We start from the raw sequence: 26,926 nt of genomic DNA on the forward strand, positions 1-26,926 counted from the left end.
ATGCACATTTTGAATGGTTAAAGTCACTCAGCCTTCAGCCTCATGTTTTATAATACCAACTGAGAAGTTTTATACTCACCTTGAAATCCAGCGCCTGTCATATTTTATTGCTTAATTAAAATAATGTAATCAAAAACCGCAGAGAACAAATGTTGACTGAAAAGATTATGTTAATCTTACATGTATCTGGTATTCACATATTACTCTGAGCAGGATAATATGACTAATGTGTTAATAAAATGAAACATATCCGACTATCTTGTCAAATGGTATCATCATCTCAATATTAACATGCATTTGTGATTAAAGGGATATACTCTGTTGAAAAGGAATAAACACTTATGATTAAACTTGTCCAAGTTGCTGCTCTCACCCAATCATTAAACAACTCTACGTGCATTAGAAACTCTATCTTGTAAACTCTCCCAGTCCACTGAGCAAGGAAACTAACTCTTCTGTTACTGGGATTTGGTGGAGTAAGGGGGTTGGACGCTTTGGGGAGGAAAAAAAGCAAGTGGATGTATTGTTTCTTGACTTTAGCAAAGCTTTTGACACGGTCTCCCACAGTATTCTTGTCAGCAAGTTAAAGAAGTATGGGCTGGATGAATGCACTATAAGGTGGGTAGAAAGTTGGCTAGATTGTCGGGCTCAACGGGTAGTGATCAATGGCTCCATGTCTAGTTGGCAGCCGGTGTCAAGTGGAGTGCCCCAGGGGTCGGTCCTGGGGCTGGTTTTGTTCAATATCTTCATAAATGATCTGGAGGATGGTGTGGATTGCACTCTCAGCAAATTTGCGGATGATACTAAACTGGGAGGAGTGGTAGATACGCTGGAGGGCAGGGATAGGATACAGAGGGACCTAGACAAATTGGAGGATTGGGCCAATAGAAATCTGATGAGGTTCAATAAGGATAAGTGCAGGGTCCTGCACTTAGGACGGAAGAACCCAATGCACCTCTACAGACTAGGAACCGAATGGCTAGGCAGTTCTGCAGAAAAGGACCTAGGGGTGACAGTGGACGAGAAGCTGGATATGAGTCAGCAGTGTGCCCTTGTTGCCAAGAAGGCCAATGGCATTTTGGGATGTATAAGTAGGGGCACAGCGAGCAGATCGAGGGACATGATCGTTCCCCTCTATTCGACATTAGTGAGGCCTCATCTGGAGTACTGTGTCCAGTTTTGGGCCCCACACTACAAGAAGGATGTGGATAAATTGGAGAGAGTCCAGCGAAGGGCAACAAAAATGATTAGGGGTCTGGAACACATGACTTATGAGGAGAGGCTGAGGGAGCTGGGATTGTTTAGCCTGCAGAAGAGAAGAATGAGGGGGGATTTGATAGCTGCTTTCAACTACCTGAAAGGGGGTTCCAAAGAGGATGGCTCTAGACTGTTCTCAATGGTAGCAGATAACAGAATGAGGAGTAATGGTCTCAAGTTGCAGTGGGGGAGGTTTAGATTGGATATTAGGAAACACTTTTTCACTAAGAGGGTGGTGAAACACTGGAATGCGTTACCTAGGGAGGTGGTAGAATCTCCTTCCTTAGAAGTTTCTAAGGTCAGGCTTGACAAAGCTCTGGCTGGGATGATTTAATTGGCGATTGGTCCTGCTTTGAGCAGGGGGTTGGACTAGATGACCTCCTGAGGTCCCTTCCAACCCTGATATTCTATGATTCTATGAAAAGGAAGAAGAGCCCAACAGGCCAACCCAAAGCCAGGAATCAGGAAATAAATAATAAATCACACTGCCGATACCTTATAGCCATAGAGACAAATTCAAACCTGCAGTAAACAAGCACCACTCCAGTGACTTCAGAGGAGACGCATCTGATTACACATCTGAATTTGGCCTCTGCTCTCTGGGCAAGGAATCCTCCACCAAGATTGCACCAAAAATGGCCTGACAGAGTTTGACACTGTTCCCTACGGAGATCTGAATATTTGATATGGCACAGCCAAACTGACCAGATTCTCTCTCTTTGCAGCTACTCCCCATTCCAGCATAACAGTACCATGAAGCCTAGGAGATCCACTCATGCAAGGAGATAGACAAAGCTGACCCTCTGTGTCTTCTCTTATCTCTGTGCTATGTCAGAGGCCAGTATGGCAGAATTGAAATCCACCAGACTTATGATGATTGAGAGAGGGTAAAAAAAAAGGGACAGAGATGTAGAAACAGAGAGGCTGGTAGGGAGAAGGGGTGGGAGAAGTGGTGCCATGTGTTGCTCCCAGTAAACCTATGTAATTATGCACCCCACCCTATCCTTTCATTAAAGGACAGGTCTTACAGTAAGTTCCTTTCCACTTCTCTCTGAATGCACTGCAATGAGAGAATGCAGACCTGAGCTCATGCAATAGTATACAATAATGATTGTCTGCTTTCTCTCCTACTGCTGCTGGTATTTAAATACAATGCCAAGAGGACTTCACACACTCCTGGTACTGGATATGTGGAAAATCCTCTATAGTCCATTACTAACAGGTAATGCCCTACGCACCAACTGTTTCAATACACTTCCTTAATGACAGCATTACCAGAAAGTTTAGACTTATCCTCCATCACCCATTTGGAGAGTAACTTACAAGTGTGTGTGCAGAGACAGATTTTCTGGCATGCATCCTGGCATCCACAAATCCCTCTGTCACCGACATTATTTCACATATATGTTTGAAGTCTGGAATCACCATTGCACAAGATCTGTCAGATAGGCAGAATGCATTAACATGTGAAAGGTGATTATACAGGTCATCACTGGTTACAAACTACATTGCTGATACTGATATAATTAGCTTCAGTGTTTTGAAGTCATAAATCAATCAAAAATACTACCAATGGTTCACTACCCTGCCACCCTCATTAACAAAAATTTCATACTGACAATATGGAAGTTTTTAAATAATCTTTTACTACAATATTTCAGCTCTTTTAAAAATATATATAGCTAAAAACTGTTAATGAAAAAAGACAGGATTAACCAGCAAAAAGAAAACAAAAAACTCTCTAGAAGTTTGTCGATCAATCAAAATATTCTTGCCTTAGATTAAACGACTACTTCAAAATTTTATAAGCACAAGAGACAAATTTGATGCCAAGTCAATTTTCAAAAAGAAAACAAACATATACACTTCTGAAGAATAATACAAGAGATGAAGAGGGAGAAATCAAACACAGACTGAGATGGGAACTTCTGAGAGTGAGCATCCCTTGAAACTTTCAGACAAAAAATAATAATAATAATTATATTTATCCTTAATAATTCTCTGAGAATTTATTTTTTCTCTGTCATCTTAAATAGGCATACCTGTCTAGATCTAGTAGTTATAGATATAATTTATCACTTTAGTCTTTAACAAGAAGAGGTTTCTTCAGGAACAAACAAGGAAGAAAGTACTGTTGGAATACATTTTCCAGGAGATTTATTAGGCAATCTGAATACCTGAGATAGCTAACGGGGAGGATCAAGCTTATAGAATGAGTTTTAAAAAGTGGAAATTAAAAATATTTTATTCTCTTCTTTATATTCCAAGAAAGTTAGAATCTTGGCATTAGCCCCTGCACAGTTTTCAAAAATCTTTATCTTATGATGGAGAAGTGCACTACTGTAAATAAGGACTCATGTTAAGGTCTTATGGGTAAACTGATCTGATGCTATTTCCTCAATCTTCTTAGCTCCATTACGAGGTGGGGTTCCCGTTGGTATGAGCTTTACCTAAATACTGATATACTGGGTCATTAATTTGCAAAGAGAAAAAATATCTTAGAATTTATATTTACTGAAAAAGAACTTTAGATTTTCTAGAAATTCTGCTCTTTCTGCAAATTCCAGATTAAGTGTTAGGAAGATCCCCACTCTTGTTTCCAGTTCAATGGATTCACCTAAAACATTAAACCTTAAGAAAGAGGTTGTTGTGCGATAGGATGGCACATAATTAAACTTGAAAAATTACCTTGTTTCTGGGTCCACTCTTTTTTCTTGTGCCAAATAGTGTCCTGGGTGGTTTTAACTTGAACACCTACCACAGACAGCAACTCCACAGAACTGTATTTATCAAAGCAACCCCACACTCCAGTCTGGCATAAACCTTTGTAGATATTTGCAATTGACTAATGGGGGGGAGAAAAGTATAGGTGGTGAGATCTGGCCCTAGAATACTAAGAGAGAACAGAGTAGTATATTTTAAATACAGGAGGTAGGTTTGGTTCACTCATGCGTCCAGTTTATTTCATTAAATTGAATAGATATATTTATATGGAGCAAGTGCTAAGGTGATGGCTAAATCTGTTCCTGACAGCACACTGTACATTTTGAGATTGGTACAAAAGGAGCAGTTCCACGAGACATTGTGTATTAGCTGTGAGGAGCTCATAGGTCAGAAGTGTATCACCTGCTAGCACAGTTCAGGCCCTCTGATCTTTTGCAAAAACAGAGCTCTCAACTGTACCTTTTCAGGCACAGTCTCACATTGGAAATGCACTGCCCCATGAAGTGATTTCTCCAGGAGGCAGAAATTCCCGAAGAGATTTTCAGTGGACATGCAGGGTGCACCGATCAGTATGTTTCTTCAGGGGGTACAGCATAACCCCACATGCTTCCAGCCAGTTGTGCTGCCTGCTGCATAGGGAAGACAGTTGGACCGTGGTCCTGCTTCCATCTTCTCTCTTTCGGGGTGTCTTCTGCCGGAGGGGGTGCACAACATCAGCAGTCTCTGCACTGGAGAACAATGGAGAAGAATGGTAATTATACTCACTGGGGCACAGGAGTGCAACAAGGGGGCTCCTTGCATCCTCCCTTTGTGCATCAGTGGAACAACATGACATAATCTGGCCCAAAACTAACAAGAGCAAGAACAGGTCCAAATGAACAGATTTTTAATTTTTGCAGGTCAGCGTATTGTCTACCCAGATATTCCAGGCACCCTTTTCAAGGTGTCAAACTTAAGTCTTTGATATGAGGGTAAACCCATTCTCCTGAGCACATGCACTTTAACACAGGAACAGTCTAAAATTGTATTCTTTGACATCTCTGGCTGCCTCAACACATTATGAGCCGATGCCTGTATCAACACTGCAATCAAGACAGTAAGCGTGTACTGTAGGAACCATATTGTATGATTCACATGACATGCTAGTGCACAATCTTTGGGCCTCTCTTCCATTTCGAGTCTCTCTTACATATTCCTAGTGCTAAAAGACCTTCACTATCAAAACCCTCACCCACATTTTTATCTACCACTGCACACTTATGGTTTAAGCCATAACTGCCATTTTATTTAGTGAATTGGCAAATATGCCTATCATTTGGCATTAAGGGGGTAATTTCTTATGGTCTCTGGGAAAAGAAAGAACATGAAACAGCCTAACAAGAGGGTCATTTTATTCTATTTTTGAAGTAGTAGTTTAAATCAAGATGGTTAGTAAAATAAGGTAATGTCTACAGCCATGTATCATGGCAGTTCTAATGATGATTTAGATCAAATCCAGTAAAAAAGAAGACACACAGCATAGCAATGAATTAGATTCTACAGCAGTACAACTTCTTGCTTACAATAATACAACATACCTAATCTCCTCAGCAATAGTGGCTATAAAAATTAAGGGTATACCATTAGTCAATCAGACTATTTCTGAATGAATTAATTATGTGAGGGAAAATCAGCAAGCGAGGATAAGACTGCATCCAAAAACACACTTCCCCTCTCTCTCAACAATCCACTCCACTAAATTCAATCTGAATTCATATTAAAATCAAAGAACTGAAACTGTTCTCATCAGGGTCAATGATGAGTGTAGCTCTCACTTTGGTCTCTGAATTTTTCTGGTTTATACAGGTCAGTGCTCTGTATCTTTTAGACTTACTGCAAATGTGTGACTCACCAGCTGGCACACCCCCAGGTGGCTGGGTATGGCATAGCAGGCTGTTCTCCTTTAGCACTCTTGCTGACAGCACTATCCCAGCCCTGTGGTGATCTGCTTCTTGCATCTCGGCCCTCCAGCTGGGTCACTATTGGCCTGCGCCTATCAGTGTAAACCAATAGTCCCTTCAACTTCACATTGGAGCCCCAGTCTGAGACCAGACTCATTAGTCCTTACCTCTAGTATCAGATGTTTCAATAGCCCTTACCTCGTGAGTGGGGGAGGGGGGAAGGGCATTCCAGTTTCCTCGGTAGGGGAGGGGAACCCAGGCCCTTCCTCTTCACTAGGTTCCAGTCCAGGGACCCTTGGATAGGCAGTCAAGATCTGACTACCCAGACCCCTTGCTGCCTCCATGGGCCACTTTCTACTTTGCCCTTTACCTCAGCCTTTTTCTAGGCTCCCACTATATCAATTCCATTCCTGCTAAGCCCCTAGCACAGGCTCACTGCAGAGCTTCTCAGCACTTTCTGCTAGCCAGCTGATTCCACTGAAAGAGAGTTTTCTCCGCTCCCCTTGCAGGACAGTCCCTGACTCAGCAGTTTTCCTGGTCCCTGCAGACCCCTTCATCAGCATGCAGAATCCTGGATGGATGCACTTTCTGCAGCTCCTGCCCAACTGCCGTGGGCTCCCTGTGGCAGGTGTACCTTCCTTCAGAGAGGCTCTGTCTGCCAGCAGTCCCACTCAGATCCCTGACTCCAGCCAGGCTTCTCTCTGAGAGAGAGAGAGAGTCAGCAATCTCCTCTCTTTCCTTACTCCTCCCTTACTGAGCCAGTTTCAGGCCTTCTAACTTCTTCCTCCAGGATTGACACTTAGGTGTAGCAGGGCATGGCTGAATGCACCCACAGGCTCCCATTAACCCCTGCAGGCCCAGGGTGGGGTTGGTATACTCCATCACACTCATGCACAGTACAACTGTCTTTACCTTATCCTGTCCTATCGTGTGATTTTTCCACTTGTCCAGCAGATTCAATATACTATGTGCAATAGCCATATCGCAATTTTCTAGCATTGTCTACATTCCTCTGAAGAGCCTCAGAAGTTCATTGCACAATTGCATGCTACATTTGCAGTAACACTAGTTAGGACACAATTAAGGACTAGTTAACACAGAAGGAATATCAATCCTCATGCTTCAGAGCATAAACTATCTGCCTTGGGGGGCTGGAAAGGGATTCCACAACCACCACCAACTGCCCATAGACATGGCATCCCACCACTGGACAGGTGCTATGCTGCATGTGGAGTTTTTAACCTTCCTCTACAGATCTAGGACACTATGGGAGGGAGAATGCCCCACTAGACTGACCTAAAATCTGCTCTTCTTTGGCATTTCCTACCACCTGTTCTTTTGCTGCTGCTTAATATCACTGTGATCCCACTTGTACAAGTTACTTACTGATAACAGATGAGTGATCACCTTTATGCTGACAACATGCAAGACAGGGACATTTGTAATTTTTGCCAATTAATTTCTGGAATTCAGTTATCAAATCCCTGTATACACTATACACATCCTCATTCATCATGAAATGTACCAAGACAAAGTGTCCTTTCCTGATTTAATTGTACCTTTTACAATTATTTGAGAGTCTTCACTTGGAACTAGACTGGACAAAGCCTTAAGTTTTTAATACATTTTTACCTTCAATATGAGGGCCAGACCCTCAGCAGATATATATGAGCATAGCTCCATTGGCTGTCATGCTATGCTGATCATCTGGCCCTGAGTTTTCACCAACAAAATAAACAACAAACTCCTTTCTAACCTTTTATCAATGCACTACAGCTCCCAGCAGTCCTGGGGCTTCCAGCTGTCACACAAGCACTTCATTTCTCTTCTAAGATCTTTAAATCAAACTTTATTCTCTGCTACAGCTAAATATTTTCTCTCTTGTGCTCCCTCTCTCCTCTCACTTGCATTTCCTCATTCTTGCTCGCTGCTTGGTGTCAAATCCAGAGGTCACACATAAAGTGATAGGAGTCAGACTGAACCCCCTAACGTTAATTCATAATCCACTACACTGACATTAGACTCCCTCTTACACAGAGTCTACACATGTCTAAGGGGGTATAAATTGATGTGACTTGCAACTTCTAGTTCCTTGGCATATGCAAATTAAAGCAGCTTTTCCTCTCTTCTGGCTTCTCAGCACAGAAACTACACCACTGTAGACTCCATTACACCCCAGTAAAGGGAACCTAAGTCAATTCAATCAAATAAAATCTGAGAGTGAGAGTCTAACTGAAAGTGAGAGGGTCTAAGTTAGTGTGGGGCAGTGGTGGTCTAACTTGTATCTCCCCTGCATTTGGCCCCTGTTCTTTAGGTTTTCCCATGCCTCAGCTGTCCATAGCTACTGCTCTGGCAGCATATTTGGGGTAGAGCTCCCCAAGCCTAAGGCTTTGGCCAAGTGCTCAAAGAGGGCATTTCGCTCAATGCAGTGGGTGGGTTTCTTTTTCTTTATTTATGGCTCACAGTCCTCATCCCAAAACAACAGTAATTTGAAAATTATTTTAGATAAAATCAGGATTTATTCAAGCTACAAAACAAAGATGAAATCAAACAGAAGTTCTGCACAATGCAAAGCACCTACTCGAAGACTACACAAAGCCTCGATTGTGGAAAAAACCCTCTATTTACTAAAAGAAAAGGAGTACTTGTGGCACCTTAGAGACTAACAAATTTAATTGAGCATAAGCTTTCGTGAGCTACAGCTCACTTCATCGGATGCATTCAGTGGACTCACGAAAGCTTATGCTCAAATAAATTTGTTAGTCTCTAAGGTGCCACAAGTACTCCTTTTCTTTTTGCAAATACATACTAACACGGCTGCTACTCTGAAACCTTCTATTTACTAGTGATTTAAACATAATGTGGATATCCCACAGCATGTCAGACCCTTCTCTTTTGCTGATGGGGCACATTCTCCTGCATGCTCATGTCAGGGACCATGGGCAAAAAGTAGGTGGTACAGAGCCAGCTATGCTGTCTCTGTGTTCACCAGAGATTCCCTAATACTTGGGGAACCTCCAGCTGGCTGTTTAAGCCATCTTTCTGTCCCCTCTGTGCCACCAAAAGGGGATAGAGTAGAGCTGTGGATTTGGCTCCAAGGCTACATTACTGAATATATCCAGGCCTCTTAATAATAAGGCAAATCAGAGTGAGAAACTCTTTTTTCCCAATTATTCGAACGAAAAGGTTGACAGATTCCTTTGTACTTTGTCTTTCAGAAAGCAGTAATTTACAAGTGCTGGGTTCTTGTGGGTTACAGGAATACCACCCAGTTTTGTAGCTATTAATTGCTAGTGAGCTGCAAGATTTCTATATGATTTTAATCAGTACAGTACCTTTCTGTCCAATTGTTCTGAACAGTTGAAAACATACGCCATAATTCCCAGAGAATGTCCCACGTCCTTGGTTCTTTCATTTTTTCCTGTTATAGCAGGATTGAGAAGTGCCCCATTCATGGTTGAGCGAAGAGACAGGGTCAATATTATATCACATCTGCAGAAACAGAAAATATCAGACACCTTGTCTGTAAAGCATGTGTAGAAATTACAGTAGAACCTACCTAATTTGCACTAGTAACTGAGAGAGACTGCAAATGATTGAATGCTGAAAATTGGCAAGTAACAATAATGCAACTTCCATCCTAGATCAGACCAGTGGTCCATCCAATTAATATCTGATCTCCAACCTGGATCAGTACCAGAAGCTCCAAAAGATGATGCAAGAAACACTATTATAGACCTACCCATGGGACAAATTTCTTCCTAGTCTTCCACCAGTTTATGGTTAGTGCAGTAAATAAATAAATACAATAAAAAGGAGATTAATGCACCACAATTTACTTTGCTTGTGTATTCTGACAATTTTAGCTTCCTTTTAAAAGTATAATACTCCATAATAGAAGAGTAACTATACCGCCATATTTCAGAGTAACAGCCGTGTTAGTCTGTATTCGCAAAAAGAAAAGGAGTACTTGTGGCACCTTAGAGACTAACCAATTTATTAGAGCATAAGCTTTCGTGAGCTACAGCTCACTTCCTCAGATGCATATCGTGGAAACTGCAGCAGGCTTTATATATACACAGAGAATATGAAACAATACCTACTCCCACCCCACTGTCCTGCTGGTAATAGCTTATCTAAAGTGATCATCAGGTGGGCCATTTCCAGCACAAATCCAGGTTTTCTCACCCTTGACCCCCCCACACAAATTCACTCTCCTGCTGGTGATAGCCCATCCAAAGTGACAACTCTTTACACAATGTGCATGACAATCAAGTTGGGCTATTTCCTGCACAAATCCAGGTTTTCTCACATCCCCCCCACCCCCATACACACACAAACTCACTCTCCTGCTGGTAATAGCTCATCCAAACTGACCACTCTAGCTATTACCAGCAGGAGAGTGAGTTTGTGTGTGTATGGGGGTGGGGGGGATATGAGAAAACCTGGATTTGTGCAGGAAATAGCCCAACTTGATTGTCATGCACATTGTGTAAAGAGTTGTCACTTTGGATGGGCTATCACCAGCAGGAGAGTGAATTTGTGTGGGGGGGTGGAGGGTGAGAAAACCTGGATTTGTGCTGGAAATGGCCCACCTGATGATCACTTTAGATAAGCTATTACCAGCAGGACAGTGGGGTGGGAGTAGGTATTGTTTCATATTCTCTGTGTATATATAAAGCCTGCTGCAGTTTCCACGATATGCATCTGAGGAAGTGAGCTGTAGCTCACGAAAGCTTATGCTCTAATAAATTGGTTAGTCTCTAAGCTGCCACAAGTACTCCTTTTCTTTATACCGCCATATACCTTCTTAAATAACAAATTTTAGTCACATTAGATCCCACTACTGTACCCTGCTATTAAATCTTTATAAAGAAGTAAGGAGAGACAGCTCTTTTTTCCCCTACTAATCTACACACTGTGTACAAAGTGTGTATATCAGTGAAATTGGATTAATGAGGTTATATTGTAGGAAAAGATATTCAATTGATATATGCATGTGTATTAAATAAATCATGCCTGATTGAGACCTCTGGGGCTAGAGGTCTCAGACCTAGAGGTATAAGTTCTCTTACTCACTCTTTACTGTCAAACACCCTCACTACTGTCTGTCTCAGACTTCCTCTTCCTACTAGATGTGCATACAGTAGAGCCCTGATGGAGCTGAACTCATAGGTCACCTGGTAGCATATATTTCTGCATACATTTAACACTAGAGAAAGTTAAATCACCACATTCTGATGGAAAAATGAGCTGAATGCAAGCACATGCCAACAATAGTAAGGCATGAAAGGTGATCTCCTGGAACATCTAAAAACAGTAAACCCTCAGGATCTTTTTAATTGATTACTTCAAATTAGTAATCTCCCATTAAGCCCTTGATGCCTCTGTTAATGCTAAGAAAGGTACCTACTGTAATATTTTTTGTCATGTGGCTACCCATTAAGAATTGGACTGTAACCATCAAGTCATTTCAAACATTAGTCAGATGGGTAAAACTTTCTGTCACTACTACTGCACTTAGTGAAAAGTTAAATATCTTGTTGATAGTGCCTTTACCCACACAGTCCCCTTAAGAGTAATAGAGCCCACATTATGTTTAGTTGAAGTTTGGTACTATACCTGACCCTGTGGTACCCAACCAACTTGTTCCAGAAGTATGTTTACGGGTTTTTAAAAAAAAAAAAAAATAATAGAAAAAAGTCTCTCTCGCTCCACTGCTGTTGTATCAAAATCAAGGGAAACAGACAAAAGATCAGATCCTGAATATCTATCTCCATGAGTAACTGTACCTGCACACCTATTCCAAAATAAGAAGAAGAAACTCCAGGCTGTGTATGCTCTCAAGAAAGCCTTGTAGTTAATTATTCCGAAGGTGCCAGAAAAGATATCTTCAAAAATAAAATTTGGGAAACGATCCCCAGCTGCTATAAATCAGTGTGGCTCCACTGAAGTCAATAAATTTATTCCCATCCTACACCGTTGAGGATCTGGCCCTCAGTTTTAATGTGGTTTGTTTGTTTGTTTTTTTAAACTCTGAACACCCACCAGTGACTTCATTAAATACGATTGTGGACAAATGTAGCTCCCCTCCACACCTCAAGGCAGGCTTGTGAGAGCTTTGTTAGGCAGGATAATCTGAAGTGGATCAGAAGGAGATAGGACCAGCGTGAGCAGCTGCTGGCTAGCAGCAGGTGGAGAATCACCTGATTGGGAATAAGCGTCCCAATGGAGAGTGCACTAACCACCATCTGTCCTGCTAAAGAAAATCTGCCCCCTTCTCCACTACCTCCATCTCCTCTCTAGGGGGAGAGTAGAAGAAAAATCCCACCACTAATACACTCTGGGAGGAAAAACAGATATCTACTACATGAGAATTTATATAAAACTTCTTCTGACATGTATTTACATCATTTTAATGTAGGCAAATTAGGGGGAGAAACACCCTTTGCAGCCCTCATTTTTATTTGCTTTCACACCAGTATTTTCTTATCCAAGTCAGGTCTTTAAAAAATTATATTTAGAGAAAATGGGATGGGAAGCACCATGGATGTACCCCTCCCCAGCTCCACAATCCATCTGTGCACATGCACACAATAAACACTTTTGCTCTAATAGCTATGGGTCCTCTAAGACCTGACACCTTCAGAAACATTTCTTGTCATTACATCCGATCATCACAGGATGCTGACTTTCTGTATCACCACTTGATGTGGAGACCTGCAATGATAGCCAGCAGAACCGCTCCTTCCTCATTTTGATCTACTTTAAGCACTGGTAACATGTAGAAGAGATCTGGATCATGTTTCTCTAGGTGCCTAAGCATAATAAAAGTCAATACCACAGGTTATATGATCTGGAGAAATAACTAACAGGTAAGATATGGATGACTAGAACATCAGAAAACATCAAATCAGGAAATATGGAACTTTTGTTTTGTTGTTGGCCAGATTACATCTTTATTGGAAGTGGAGGACTCTGGATTGTCTCATATTAGATGGCAACCACTAGCTCACCTTTCTTATTTTCTTAAAATCTCTTGAGAGATTTTAAGTGATGCTGGCATTTCCCCCTCTGCTCGGATACCTTTAACAAGCACAAATCAAAAGCAATCATCAGGATCAGCTAAATGGCACCCAACACATTGTACTGAATTGTAGGAGAAGCGAAGGAACTTGCAAAATGAAAATGTTACAGGTCTAATCTGATCCCTATAGCCAACATCAGTTGCTAAATCAAAATGAAATTAGCATTGTCAAAACAGAGAAGGGCCTTTGCAAGGACAACATGATCATGATGCCTTATGAAGGAATTCCACAGCACAGTATATACTCTGTGGCTAGATATATTTCCATGACTCCATCTATCCTTGCTGCTTTCCCCCTCTAGATCTGCAAAATCATCCTATTTACTTTCTATGGAGCTATGTCTACCATCATGCCCTCCATAATGAGAAAAACAGGAATTATTTCTCTTTCCAAATATAGGTGTCCTTGTAAGAACTTTCACCAATTTCCTCACTTTCCCAGGCCATTTCTTTGATGCACCTCTTCTTTCTTCCTGTCTCAATTCAGGCAGATTTCTTCACTTCCTACCCCTGATATTGTTCACCAACTTGAAGAAATCGCTTCTCCTATTTACCATCCTGTGTTCTTTCATCTCTCATGCTAGCTGGTTCAGGTGGGTCTTCCTGCTTGCTCTAAATCTTCTTCCAGCTCATTAGTCCTCTACTGCACCTTTGATCTTCATCTTCTTCACCTTTATGCTTGCCTTCAGTGTGCTTTCTGGTATCTGTGGCTTCCAGAAAACCTTTTCCCTTAGCACGACAGTACTTTTGCTTTCTTCTGTGACCATCTCCACATGACCCTCTAACCCTACAGTACTTTTTGTTATTGCTGTAAACCTGCTCACCTTGTACTTTGCTTGCCGGTTTGCCTTCATTGACTTCTGAGGGATCAGGCTATTTCCTTTGTCCTTGCCTGATCATGATGTGCTAGCTTTTTTCTTCAGCCCATGAGGCATCCTCCTTTGTTTGCTCTTGTACACCGTCCTCTGGGCCATTGATTCCAGAGCTCTACTAAGATATAATTGATCATATTTCTCTCTTCCCACTTAGATTTCACCCAGTGGCCAGCATTTCCTGTCTTTTCTTATCAGCTGTTTCTACCATGTACAAGTTATGGTTCTTATATTTTACAAATTGACATATGGAGAATGATGGTATTGTGTTAAAAGAACAGGAGTACTTGTGGCACCTTAGAGATTAACAAATTTATTAGAGCATAAGCTTTCATGGGCTACAGTCCACTTCATCGGATGCATAGAATGGAACATATAGTAAGAAGATATATATATATATACATACATACATACAGATAAGTTGGAAGTTGCCATACCAACTGTGAGAGGCTAATTAGTTAAGGTGAGCTATTATCAGCAGGAGGAACCCCCGACACACACAAAAAAAACTTTTGTAGCAATAATCTAGATGGCCCATTTGGACAGTTGACAAGAAGGTGTGAGGATACTTAATTTAGGAAATAGATTCAACATGTGTAATGACCCAGCCACTCCCAGTCTCTATTCAAACCCAAGTTAATGGTATCTAGTTTGCATATTAATTCAAGCTCAGCAGTTTCTCATTGGAGTCTGTTTTTGAAGCTTTTCTGTTGCAAAATTGCCACCCTTAAAATCTTTTACTGAGTGGCCAGAGAGGTTGAAGTGTTCTCCTAACGGTTTTTGAATGTTATGATTCCTGATGTCAGATTGTGTCCATTTATTCTTTTACGTAGAGACTGTCCAGTTTGGCCAATGTACATGGCAGAGGGGCATTGCTGGCACATGATGGCATATTCACATTGGTAGATGTGCAGGTGAACAAGCCCCTGATGGTGTGGCTAAAGTGATTAGGTCCTATGATGGTGTCACTTGAATAAATACGTGGACAGAGTTGGCATTGGGCTTTGTTGACAAGGATAGGTTCCTGGGTTAGTGTTTTTGTTGTGTGGTTTCTGGAGAGTATTTGCTTCAGGTTGGGGGGCTGTCTGTAAGCGAGGACTGGTCTGTCTCCCAAGATCTGTGGGAGTGAGGGATCATTTTTCAGGATAGGTTGTAAATCTTTGATGATGCACTGGAGAGGTTTTAGTTGGGGGCTGAAGATGACAGCTAGTGGCGTTCTATTATTTTCTTTGTTGGGCCTGTCCTGTAGTAGGCGACTTCTGGGTACTCGTCTGGCTCTGTCAATCTGTTTTTTGCACGTGGGTACTGTAGTTAGATTACCAGGCAATGGACTCAATGTACCAGGAATTTAAGAAATACATTCACCCACCACTGCTTCCTAATTCAAGGTCACCTGAAATTCCTCACAGATTATGAAGTAGGAAAAGGTATTTTATGATAGCAATTCCAAGTTCATGTTACTTTTGTTAATGCCTTGGAAGATCTAACTTCTCTGAAAGAACTGTGGGGTATTATTTCTTTAGATATTTTTATTGCTGGGGGAAAACATTCTTTCTTAGCAAGTTTAAGAAACAGAAATCATCTCCTTTATGCCCAGCAGTGCAAGATTCCCCATGTTGTCCTGGCAACGTACTTTAAACTAATCTGAAGGGTTAGTCTAAGACTAAGAGGACAAGTCAATCTCCAGGTCCATTCAATACTTGACTCTTTATTTAGACTACAATGAATGGTGATGGTCATTCTGGGGTAGTACAGACACGCTAGAAACTGAACTGAACCCAATTAATTTGAAACTGGTGGAACTTATCAGTGAAGACTTATAGAATAAATTGCTTCAATTTAATTTTTAACAATAGCACAATATTAATTGAAAGGTTAACTCTCAGGGCTTAGGATGTTAACATGATGGAGACCTTAATAATACCAATATTAATTTCTTATGATTTTGTACCTGACAGAGTTTTCAGAGAGATTTGAAAAAGTATACATAGGGAAGGCATAAATTGGTAAATAGCACTCAGTCATAAGAAGCCTAACCCAACACCCACTGAAGTTAGTGCAAGTCTTTCCATTGACTTGGATTGGGTTCTAATTATTTGGCAACAGCATGTCCCTTCTACTAACACTAGCATGATGAAATGGTTTATTAGCAAGGAAAATGGTTTCAATTCGAGGTAGAATGAACGAACACCTCAGATCAACAGGAACTGGAGCATCTTGTCAGTGTCTCATTGCTTCCTCGGGCCCCAACCACTACTTATTACCCCTACCTGCTAAACTGCTTCCAGCTCTCTCATGCTACATCCTACTACACCAGAAGGAGAATGAGGAAATCATTATTTTAACAAGTCTATCAAGTGAGCAGCAGAAACTGGGGTACTGTAAAGCTCTATATTTCTATAGGCCATGGATCCATGACCAGACTTGGCTCTGGTTTTGTCTTGGCAAAGTTCATACATGATGACAGAGCTTTGCTACCCCCAAAATGTAGTTACGTGGGGTAATCTCTGGTTTTAATCATCCACTCATTTCTCTACAGGTCTTCATTTACTATCAGTCACTCTAAATAAAAGACATATATAGAATGAGGTAAAATAAATGTATTCTTTTAGCAGACTCATTTGTATCTAATGTTTGTTGTAGTGGTCTTTACTGGACATCCTTCAATATATTAACAGATGCTTTTATCTGTGGCAAACAATCTTGCTCAATTCTTACAGAACACCTCCTGCCCTGAACCCTATCCAAAATTCTAATTAACCAGAAGTTCATATTTTCACACCACTCGGCAGTTTGATTATGTAAGTGCTCATTCAATGCACTAAAGACCTTAATCACCCCCTTCAAAGCACATGGCTCTATATAAGGCCTCCCATGTCTGAAATACATAAGGATCATCATCATAATAGTGTGGCAGCTGTGCTTTCTGCAAGCCAGAAAAGTTAGTTCTGAATACAGCAGACACACCTCAGCTACTGTCTACCATCTGCCTAGTTATTGGGTAGACAACCACAGCAGACCAACACAGCTGCTCCTGACAATGTGAAAAACATCAGTACTTCCTTAAAGGCTTTGGCAATGTGGATAAACAATTTCACTGAAAAGAATATTTAAAATTGCTTCAAATTTTCACTGCAACTGCTATTATGCCTCATACCACAACAAAGTGATTATGTTCAGTCAAATGGATTTTGTTCAGCAACTGTAACAATTTTACGCATTTTTGCAGAATACCAGTTAACAAGGCTAAAAGACCATTGTACTGGACAAAGAGCTTTCATTATAGACACACTAAAATAATTACTGAGGTCTTCTATCCTTTCTTTTCTTTGAAGTAAAATGTTTTTTCACTCTCGAGAGTTACTTTGGGCTGCATCTTGCACTCTTTACCCAGCCACACTCGAAGTGTTTGAGGTTTCTCAGAAAACCCTACTTTTACATAAGTGACCCAAGTCCCAATTATTAAGGCTGAGCACACCATTTTCAATTAATAATTCAACATATGTCACCATTTTTTGCTCTCCGTGTTCTCAAATTGACAGATAGAATTCTTGAACTGAATCAGTATTCCTCCAGGAGTGTTCTGGGGGTAGTGTTCTACGTGTGGTAATGGTGTTGGTGGGGGTGAGGCAGGCCAGCAGTGTTCCACGCTACAGGTTTCTGCCAATGGGCAACTGTCACTCAAAAAGAACAGGTCATCATGTTGTTGCAGTACAACATAAGGGATGAAGTAGGGCAAATTTTGAAGAGAACAGAACAGATTTTGTTTAGTAATTTTTTTAAAAAATTAGCCTTATATTAAATTTCATAAACTCAAAGAAATTTAGTACTGCCAGTGGTCCAAGTGTCCCAGACAGCCATGCATTACAATATTCAGTGTCAGATATGGCACTATTTTATTAAATAGGAATACACAAGGTCAGAATCTCTATAGCTTGTGAGGTTCTATGACCCCATTGTTAAAGTTCCTGGGTTCTGATCTTTAAACACTGTCCTTATCTAGCAGTAAGAGGAGTAAGCACAAACTGAACATCACAAATGTTTACAAGACAGTCTCCCTGGTCCTCATCCCATCTGTGGCATAGTTGTGATAGATTGGTGAATGCTTCTCCACTGGAAATATCCAGGGTAAAAAAATGAGAGTTGCATAAATTACATAGCCCAGCAAGTATGATTTGAAATCTAATTTTTCTCATATAGTGATCTCAGGGTTTTGTTTACATTTGCAAACTTTAAGCATAACTTAGAAGTTGTGGCAGATTTAGACATTTTGCATGCCCTTAGAATCATAGAATCGTAGAATATCAGGGTTGGAAGGGACCCCAGAAGGTCATCTAGTCCAACCCCCTGCTCGAAGCAGGACCAATTCCCAGTTAAATCATCCCAGCCAGGGCTTTGTCAAGCCTGACCTTAAAAACCTCTAAGGAAGGAGATTCTACCACCTCCCTAGGTAACGCATTCCAGTGTTTCACCACCCTCTTAGTGAAAAAGTTTTTCCTAATATCCAATCTAAACCTCCCCCACTGCAACTTGAGACCATTACTCCTCGTTCTGTCATCTGCTACCATTGAGAACAGTCTAGAGCCATCCTCTTTGGAACCCCCTTTCAGGTAGTTGAAAGCAGCTATCAAATCCCCCCTCATTCTTCTCTTCTGCAGGCTAAACAATCCCAGCTCCCTCAGCCTCTCCTCATAAGTCATGTGTTCCAGACCCCTAATCATTTTTGTTGCCCTTCGCTGGACTCTCTCCAATTTATCCACATCCTTCTTGTAGTGTGGGGCCCAAAACTGGACACAGTACTCCAGATGAGGCCTCACCAATGTCGAATAGAGGGGAACGATCACGTCCCTCGATCTGCTCACTATGCCCCTACTTATACATCCCAAAATGCCATTGGCCTTCTTGGCAACAAGGGCACACTGCTGACTCATATCCAGCTTCTCGTCCACTGTCACCCCTAGGTCCTTTTCCGCAGAACTGCTGCCTAGCCATTCGGTCCCTAGTCTGTAGCTGTGCATTGGGTTCTTCCGTCCTAAGTGCAGGACCCTGCACTTATCCTTATTGAACCTCATCAGATTTCTTTTGGCCCAATCCTCCAATTTGTCTAGGTCCTTCTGTATCCTATCCCTCCCCTCCAGCGTATCTACCACTCCTCCCAGTTTAGTATCATCCGCAAATTTGCTGAGAGTGCAATCCACACCATCCTCCAGATCATTTATGAAGATATTGAACAAAACCGGCCCCAGGACCGACCCTTGGGGCACTCCACTTGATACCGGCTGCCAACTAGACATGGAGCCATTGATCACTACCCGTTGAGCCCAACAATCTAGCCAGCTTTCTACCCACCTTATAGTGCATTCATCCAGCCCATACTTCCTTAACTTGCTAACAAGAATACTGTGGGAGACCGTGTCAAAAGCTTTGCTAAAGTCAAGAAACAATACATCCACTGCTTTCCCTTCATCCACAGAACCAGTAATCTCATCATAAAAGGCGATTAGATTAGTCAGGCATGACCTTCCCTTGGTGAATCCATGCTGGCTGTTCCTGATCACTTTCCTCTCATGCAAGTGCTTCAGGATTGATTCTTTGAGGACCTGCTCCATAATTTTTCCAGGGACTGAGGTGAGGCTGACTGGCCTGTAGTTCCCAGGATCCTCCTTCTTCCCTTTTTTAAAGATTGGCGATCTAGTAGCTTCCTTCTCCCTACACAAACCTGTTGGATACAACTATCCAGAAAGAGCCCATGTAGCAATCAGGCTGTTCTGCCAAGAGACTGCAAAACATTTTCTGACTATCCCCCAGTATGATTCACAGGAGAGGACTCTCTTTGTATCCAGATCATAATGCTTTTCCTTGGTGGAAGCTATTAAAAAGGGCTAACCCACCTAATGGTCCATCTGTAGAGAATATGGGCTCAGTTCTGCAAGCAGCTCAGCACCTTGCAGGATCAAGCCCTGTAATTCCTTTTAGGAGACATAAGTGAAAAGTCTTGTGGTGAAAAGCAGTTTGACATGGCCACTGGAGGATTTGTCTTGTATAAGGGAATCCTTGGGTTGTGCAGACTCACCACACCTCCTATGACACTCCCCTATGCGAAGTGTCCAGCTGTACCGTACTCAGCATTTCACAGAAAACGTATGTTTATTCCCATGAAGCCTTTCCACCCCCTGGATCCTTTTGCTCTAGCCCCTGACTAGGGAGGCAAAACGGCCAAATTCTGCCCTCACCTCCAACAGGTTCAACCCCACTTAAGTCAGGGCACAATTCAGCCTTCTAAATCATACACTCTGAAAAACTGCAGCTTTCTTCAGATTGGCTGATTTTATGTCAGGACTGGAGGCTCATTATTGCAGTTTTATTCTGGTGTTATTGCTCCAGTAAAGTAGCACAAGAAAAGGTTAAGTTAAAAAAAAAATCACTTACTAGTATAGTGGGCTTTCCCTCCAAGTTCCCACAGACTTTAGCCCTGGCCTAGACCAACAGCCATCTACATCTAGTCTTCTCTTCCTTCCTCCCCCTTTTTTTGGTGGGAGAAAGGGGGGCTATTCCAAGAAGAGAAATGGGAAAACACTAAGGGACAACCTGGCCAAAAGTGAAATGGAGTCTGAAAACATAACACAACTGTTGTATTATCTTCCATACACTTTTAAACTTTCAAGCTATCTAATAAATGTACATGTTTATACTAATTGTTAGCAGATAGTAATTGGAGCTAGATTAATGAGAAACCTGCTGTCACATTACAGCATACATTTTTAAAGACATCTTTAAACATTTGAACAAAGTATCTATATATATTTTAAATGGCATTTTTAACTGGTAAATGTAATTATCTAACTGAAGCAAAAAAAAACGATAAAATTGATTGAATTAATATATTCTGTCATTGCCATACATAAGCATCCAAAGTACCTTTACAACAAATGAAAGTATTCTTTATTTTATGCTTTTAAAAATGCATTAGGGTAATTGCTGTGCAACAAATTACCTTCTTTGCTTTGAGCTTGGGTACAACATCCCTAGAATGTATATCAAGTGTGCATACTGTCATGATTCTGTGACTATCACTGGAGTGAGTTCCCTAACAGCATGTTTATAAGGGCATTCAGTTGAGCAATCTGCAATATAATTATATTTCAATGGAGATATTACACTGTGCGGGGAAAGAAAACCTATTATATGTCAAGTGCTAAATGGAGCAGTTCTGGTACCAAGACACATTTATTGGTGTTTTTAATCAAAGCAAATAACTTTTGCAAACTAATAATGGTATTGTTTTCTTACCATTTTAATTTGCTTCTTTAGTAACAAAAATACACTCTGCAGCTAGTGGCCATTACTTCATCTCCAAATGAACAAACACTGGTTTGCAGTTTCATTTGCACTATTACATCATCTGTGTGCTATGTGGTTAACTTATTAGGTGTTTAACATCTAACACATAGCATAATATTATTACTACATTTGGAAATGAATATGAATTATTTTTGTCACAGCTGCCATAAAAAAAATTATGTGTTTTGCCCTGATTCTCTAACAGTAAGCCTGCTTTGTGCCAGACGAATGGTGAAAAGCAGGTTGATCTGGCCACTGGAGGATTTGCCTTGTATAAAGGAATCCCAAGGTTGTGTAGACCCACCACACCTCCTGTGACACTCCTCATCCCATCTGCTGCTATAAGGAATGTGGCCTGCAGACAGAAGGTATGGCTCAGACACCCCTATTCCCCAGAAATCCCTGCCTTTTGTAACTCCTGAGGGCTATTGGTAGATGGCACAGACTAGAGCAGACTGAAGACTGCTCTAATTTATCCCAAGGAACCAGATCAGCACAGGATGTCTATCATCAGGGCATAAGGTGGCTTAACGGCACCTTCACACTCTCCCCATCCTGAGCTGCACAGAGAGCTCTTTGGGAGCAGCCCAGCATCTGGGCCTATTGTCTGCACAGATAAGCCTAAGCACAAGTTGGGAAGTCCAGATCTTAGCACAATATATTTTCTATGAAATATAAAATTTTGGCCATTGTGAACATTATGGTGGCTGATGGCAGAGCTTTTTAAGTTTGGGAACAGCGGCTTTCAAACTAGCTTTCTACAAAAATATGATTAAACACCTCTTTGGCCCAGCCTTCCTAATGTACTGAGGCCCCGACGCTGCAACGAGATCTGAAAAGGCAGACCCTTGTTGTGCCCACGCAGAATCTCACTGGAGTCGAGGAGAGTTTGTGCAGATACAAGGGTCTACACAGGACTCATTACAGGATCAGGATTATATGGCAACCCATCCCACAAGGGATAGGAATGTCCACAGAACTAACCAAAAAACATATTTCTTCAGTTTAGCTTTCCCTCAGCACTTTCTGCACATGCGGGTACATCTCACACACTTTACAATGTATAGTACCAAGTTGAGCTCCTTATAATCCCTACCATTATTAAGAAAATGATTTTAGTGGATTGTATCCAAAGATACAGCAGTGGATCACTGTTCATATTACTCAAAGATTGCATATAATTTGGCCTCACTGAAACAATCTCTGCTCTGAAAAGGTTGAACTCTGGGCTATTATGAAGACTAAATTAACTCTCATCACTCGAGTGAGTGATCCATTCACACATCAAGGTCAAAATCAGTAGTTGAGCAGCATGGGAAAGCTGACACTGTAGCTGACTCACCTACACTTACTAACGGATAAGGCTGTATTATTTTCTCAGCCAGCAGGGATTTCAATGTAAACATAAAATTAACCATTTGCTGTGAAAAACAAAAACGTTGGGAAAATGTAAAATTCAGTCGTTCCACTTTTTCTCTTAACGGCACTATTTAGCTAAAAGCCTGAAAGATTTCAATTTGTGATTGATCTTGCTGAGAAAGGTATGAAAGCACAGGAGGCAAATGAGGGTAGGACCTTGGTTGGTTTCCACTTGGAGTCTCTTAAATTGAGCCTGAAGATCAGACAATTGATAGCACTAGGGAGGAAGAGAAAATAGGGAAGAAAGGAAGCTAGCGGGAATCAAGGACCAGCATCTCCCAAAGAAAATAATACTTTCATCAGGGAAAGAATAGGGTCAGGTCTACCTTCTTACTTTTAAGTTCCATTCTCTTTTCACACCCCATATTAGGGCTGATCGACAAATGGAATTTTCATCTCACAGGAAATTCTAATATTTCATCTGATTTCATCCTGAAAGGGGACCAAAAAGAGAGACAGATAGATTAAAAAAATTTATAAAACAAAAAGTTCCAAAAAATTTCAACATCAGAAAAGTCAAAACATTTATTTTCAGATTGAAATTAATCTCTGCATCTCCCTGAGCTGCTGCTGTGCCTTATGAGAATTGTAGTTTCAGGTTTCTCATGCCCCCACTCTTTCTTATGGGCCTTGCTCACTGGCCAGCCTACATCTCCGATGATTCATTGTTATGTCTCTGTGGCTGGAACTCCCATGATGTATCATATCCATTCAATCACAGGGAGCGAGCACAGTGCATCGTGGGAAATATAGTCCAACCAGGAAGCAGGGCCCATAGGGGAGAATGGGGAGCCGAAGAAACTACAACTCCCAGTAGGCACTGTGCTGGCTTAGGCAGAGATTAATGTCAACCCAAAATAAAAACAGAAATATCAGCCAAAAAAAATCAATATTTTCCTTCAGAAAATTTTGGTGATACCCTCTTTGCTGATGGAGAAATGTTTTGTTATTTTTTTTTAGATAGATTAGATAGAACCAGACCAGCCTCCACTTCTGCTCTCAATACTTTAGTCTGCAGGTCAGACTCTTAAATGTTCCAGTTGCCTTGGGGTGACTAAACCATTCAAGGCTTGTCCACTTGTGCCGATTAAACTAAGTTAGCTTCCTAAACTGATTTAGTTATTTCACTGCAAGTTGCATATCCATGCTTTTATTTAGAAATAAGTCTCCACACACCAAAGTAACTGAATCTGTTATAATTATATGATAATTAGAATTAAATAACCTTTGGTTACAAACTCCTCTTCTGTACTGTACATTCCCACTGCCATTTGTATTTCAACATTCTCATCAAATTGAAGGTCACCCATAGTGTCAAGTAGCTTCAGCAAATGTCTGGTAATCTGTTGATATGCATTAAAAAATTGCAGCTAGAATAAATTTCATTTGGACACCAACAGTAATAGAAGAACAAAATCATGAAGAATGAAAAGTTTGCCTGCAATGGGTCACTTCCTTCAGAAACTATTTCCACTAAATCCATTGCAGAGACAAAATACAATCTTGGAAAGCTGATCTCTTGGCCTCCAAATAGTCTGCTAAGGATTTCTTACAAAGCATGCGTCTATAAACACAAGCATATAAGGCAACAAATATATTGCCAGTTATTGTTACTTATTAGTAATAACACCTCAAGGAGGAGGATTGTTATTGTGGCACACAAACTAGTCTAGTGTCAGGAAGTCTTGATTCTTTTGTCGTCTCTGCCACAAACTTTCTGTGTGACCTTAATGTTTAGAACACATTTTGCTTTCCTCAGATAGACGACGTTATAAAACTGCGAAGAATTTTCATTATCTTACAGTTCTATACATCTTCAAAGCACTTTACAAGCAATTAAATAATGAATTAATCCTTTCAACAGCCCTGGGAAGTAGGTAAGTACTAACTCCATTTTGCAAATGGGGAAACTGAAGTAGAGGGAAGTTAAATGACATGACTAAGCATGCACAACACATCAGAATTCAAAATCAAAACCAGGCATTCCTTCCTTCCTGCACTGTGCATGGAGCTCTATGAAAGCTTTGCGAATAATTCAGAAAAAAAAAAAAGACACATTTTGTCAATGATCTCCAAACTGATCACATTTCTCAGGTGGATTTCCACGAGTTCAAATTATTCACACATTAACTTCTGCAGAAAACTCTTGCTCTGTACTTTTTTCAGGAGAAGTTCCTTGGCCAATAGTCCACATTTGAAATTCAAATATTTTGATTGTGCAAAAAGATAAAATGCTATGACTCTGTTCCTCGATTGGAGGAGTGTAACACTTGGAGGTAAAATACTTGTGATTTCATATTCAACATTTGTTTTCAGAGGAAGGATGGTCCAGCGGCTAGGACCCCTGCCTAGGACCCAGGTTCAATTTCCTTCTCAGCCACAGGCTGTTGACTTTGAGTTAGTCACTTAGTCTGTGTCCCAGTTTGCCATCTGTACACTGGGGATAATAGCATTTCCCTACATCACAGGGCTATTGTGAGGATAAATGCATTAAAGATTTTGAGGTGCCCAGATGTTATAGCAATGAGTACCTAAGATAGAGATATTTTTCTACGAACATTGTGCTATTAGTTTAAAATTAATTCTTTCAGCAAAAATTCCTGCCAGTAAACTCATCTACCAAAATATTTATAAACCAAACCCAAATGTGGCTAAAACATGAATGGAACAAAACTTGTTTAAAAAGTGGGCAAATATTTGTGGAAAACTTCTGTGGTATCCACCCAGCCCTGATCTCTCAGATACGCATCTTCTATCATTTCTTTACCATTTACACATATAAGACTTGGTTTCTGCAGCCACTTTATATGCAGGTATTCCACTGATTTGATTGGGAATTCTACTTGTGGAACATACTTAATATAGGAGAATCTAACCTTTGTTGAAGATGTTTAATTTTTCAAGCAACCCCATCTGGTCTATTATTTCTATTACTTTTCTTGTCTTCAATCACCCCAGCCATAAGCTTGTAAGCTGACTGTGAAGAGTTACAAAGGAATCCCACAAAACTGGGTGACTGGGCAACAAAATTATAAATGAAATTCACTGTTGATAAATGCAAAGTAATGCACACTGGAAAAATAATCCCAACTATACATACAAAATGATGGGGTCTAAATTAGCTATTATCACTCAAGAAAGATTTCTTGGAGTCATTGTGGATAATTCTCTGAAAACATCTGCTCAGTGTGCAGCAGCAGGCAAAAAAGCTAACAGAATGTTCGGAACCATTAGGAAAGGGATAGAAAATAAGACAGAAAATATCTTGCCACTATATAAATCCATGGTCTGCCCATACCTTGACTACTTCATGGAGTTTCAGTAGCTCCATCTCAAAAAAGATATGTGAGAACTGGAAAAGGTACAGAGAAGGACAACAAAAACGATTAGGGGTATGAGACAGCTTCCACGTGAGGAGAGATTAAAAAGATTGGGACTGCTCAATTTAGGAAAGACAGAACTAAGGGGAGATATCATAGAAGTCAATAAAATCATGAATGGAGCAGAAAAATCAAATATGGCAGTGTTATTTACTCCTTCACATAACACAGGAACCAGGGATCACTCCATGAAACTAATAGGCAGTAGGTTTAAAACAAACAGAAGGAAGCACATTGCCAGAGGATGCTGTGAAGTCCAAAAGTATAACTGAATTCAAAAAAGAATTAAGTTCATGGAGGGTAAGTCCATGAATGGATATCAGTCAAGATAGTCAGGGACACAAAGCCATGGTCTGGGTGTCCCTAAACCATCTGATTGTCAGAAGCTGGGACTGGACAACAGGTGATGGATCATGTGATAATTGTCTTGTTTTGTTCATTCCATCAGAAGCATTTGGCATTGACCACTATCGGAAGACTGAATACTGGGCTAGATGGATCATTGGTCTGACCCAGTATGGTCATTTTTATGTCACTTGCATTCTCAAAATGTTTTCATTCATATACTTTTTTAAAAAATTATGATCTAAAAATAGTGAATGAATACAGAGGCATCCAGCAGTTTCTCAATGGACACTTGATTACATAGAATCATAGAATATCAGGGTTGGAAGGGACCTCAGGAGGTCATCTAGTCCAACCCCCTCTCAAAGCAGGACCAATCGCCAATTAAATCATCCCAGCCAGGACTTTGTCAAGCCTGACCTTAAAATCTTCTAAGGAAGGAGATTCTACCACTTCCCTAGGTAACGCATTCCAGTGTTTCACCACCCTCCTAGTGAAAAAGTTTTTCCTAATATCTAACCTAAATCTCCCCCACTGCAACTTGAGACCATTACTCCTTGT

General features: G+C 40.8%; 1 pseudogene across 1 annotated transcript in view; it reads right to left on the reverse strand.

Annotated features, from left to right (window-relative positions):
* The window catches only part of LOC311528133 (dynein axonemal heavy chain 11-like), a 185,123-nt pseudogene extending 171,348 nt beyond the window's left edge, over nucleotides 1–13,775 (reverse strand). Inside the window, exon 1 of the transcript in view lies at nucleotides 13,658–13,775. The product of the transcript in view is annotated as a dynein axonemal heavy chain 11-like (transcript). The remainder of the gene's footprint in view (nucleotides 1–13,657) is intronic.
* Between the last annotated feature and the right edge of the window lie 13,151 nt (nucleotides 13,776–26,926).

The sequence above is a fragment of the Lepidochelys olivacea genome (genome assembly GCF_965140295.1).
Source record: "Lepidochelys olivacea isolate rLepOli2 genome assembly, chromosome: 11".
NCBI lineage: Eukaryota > Metazoa > Chordata > Testudines > Cheloniidae > Lepidochelys > Lepidochelys olivacea.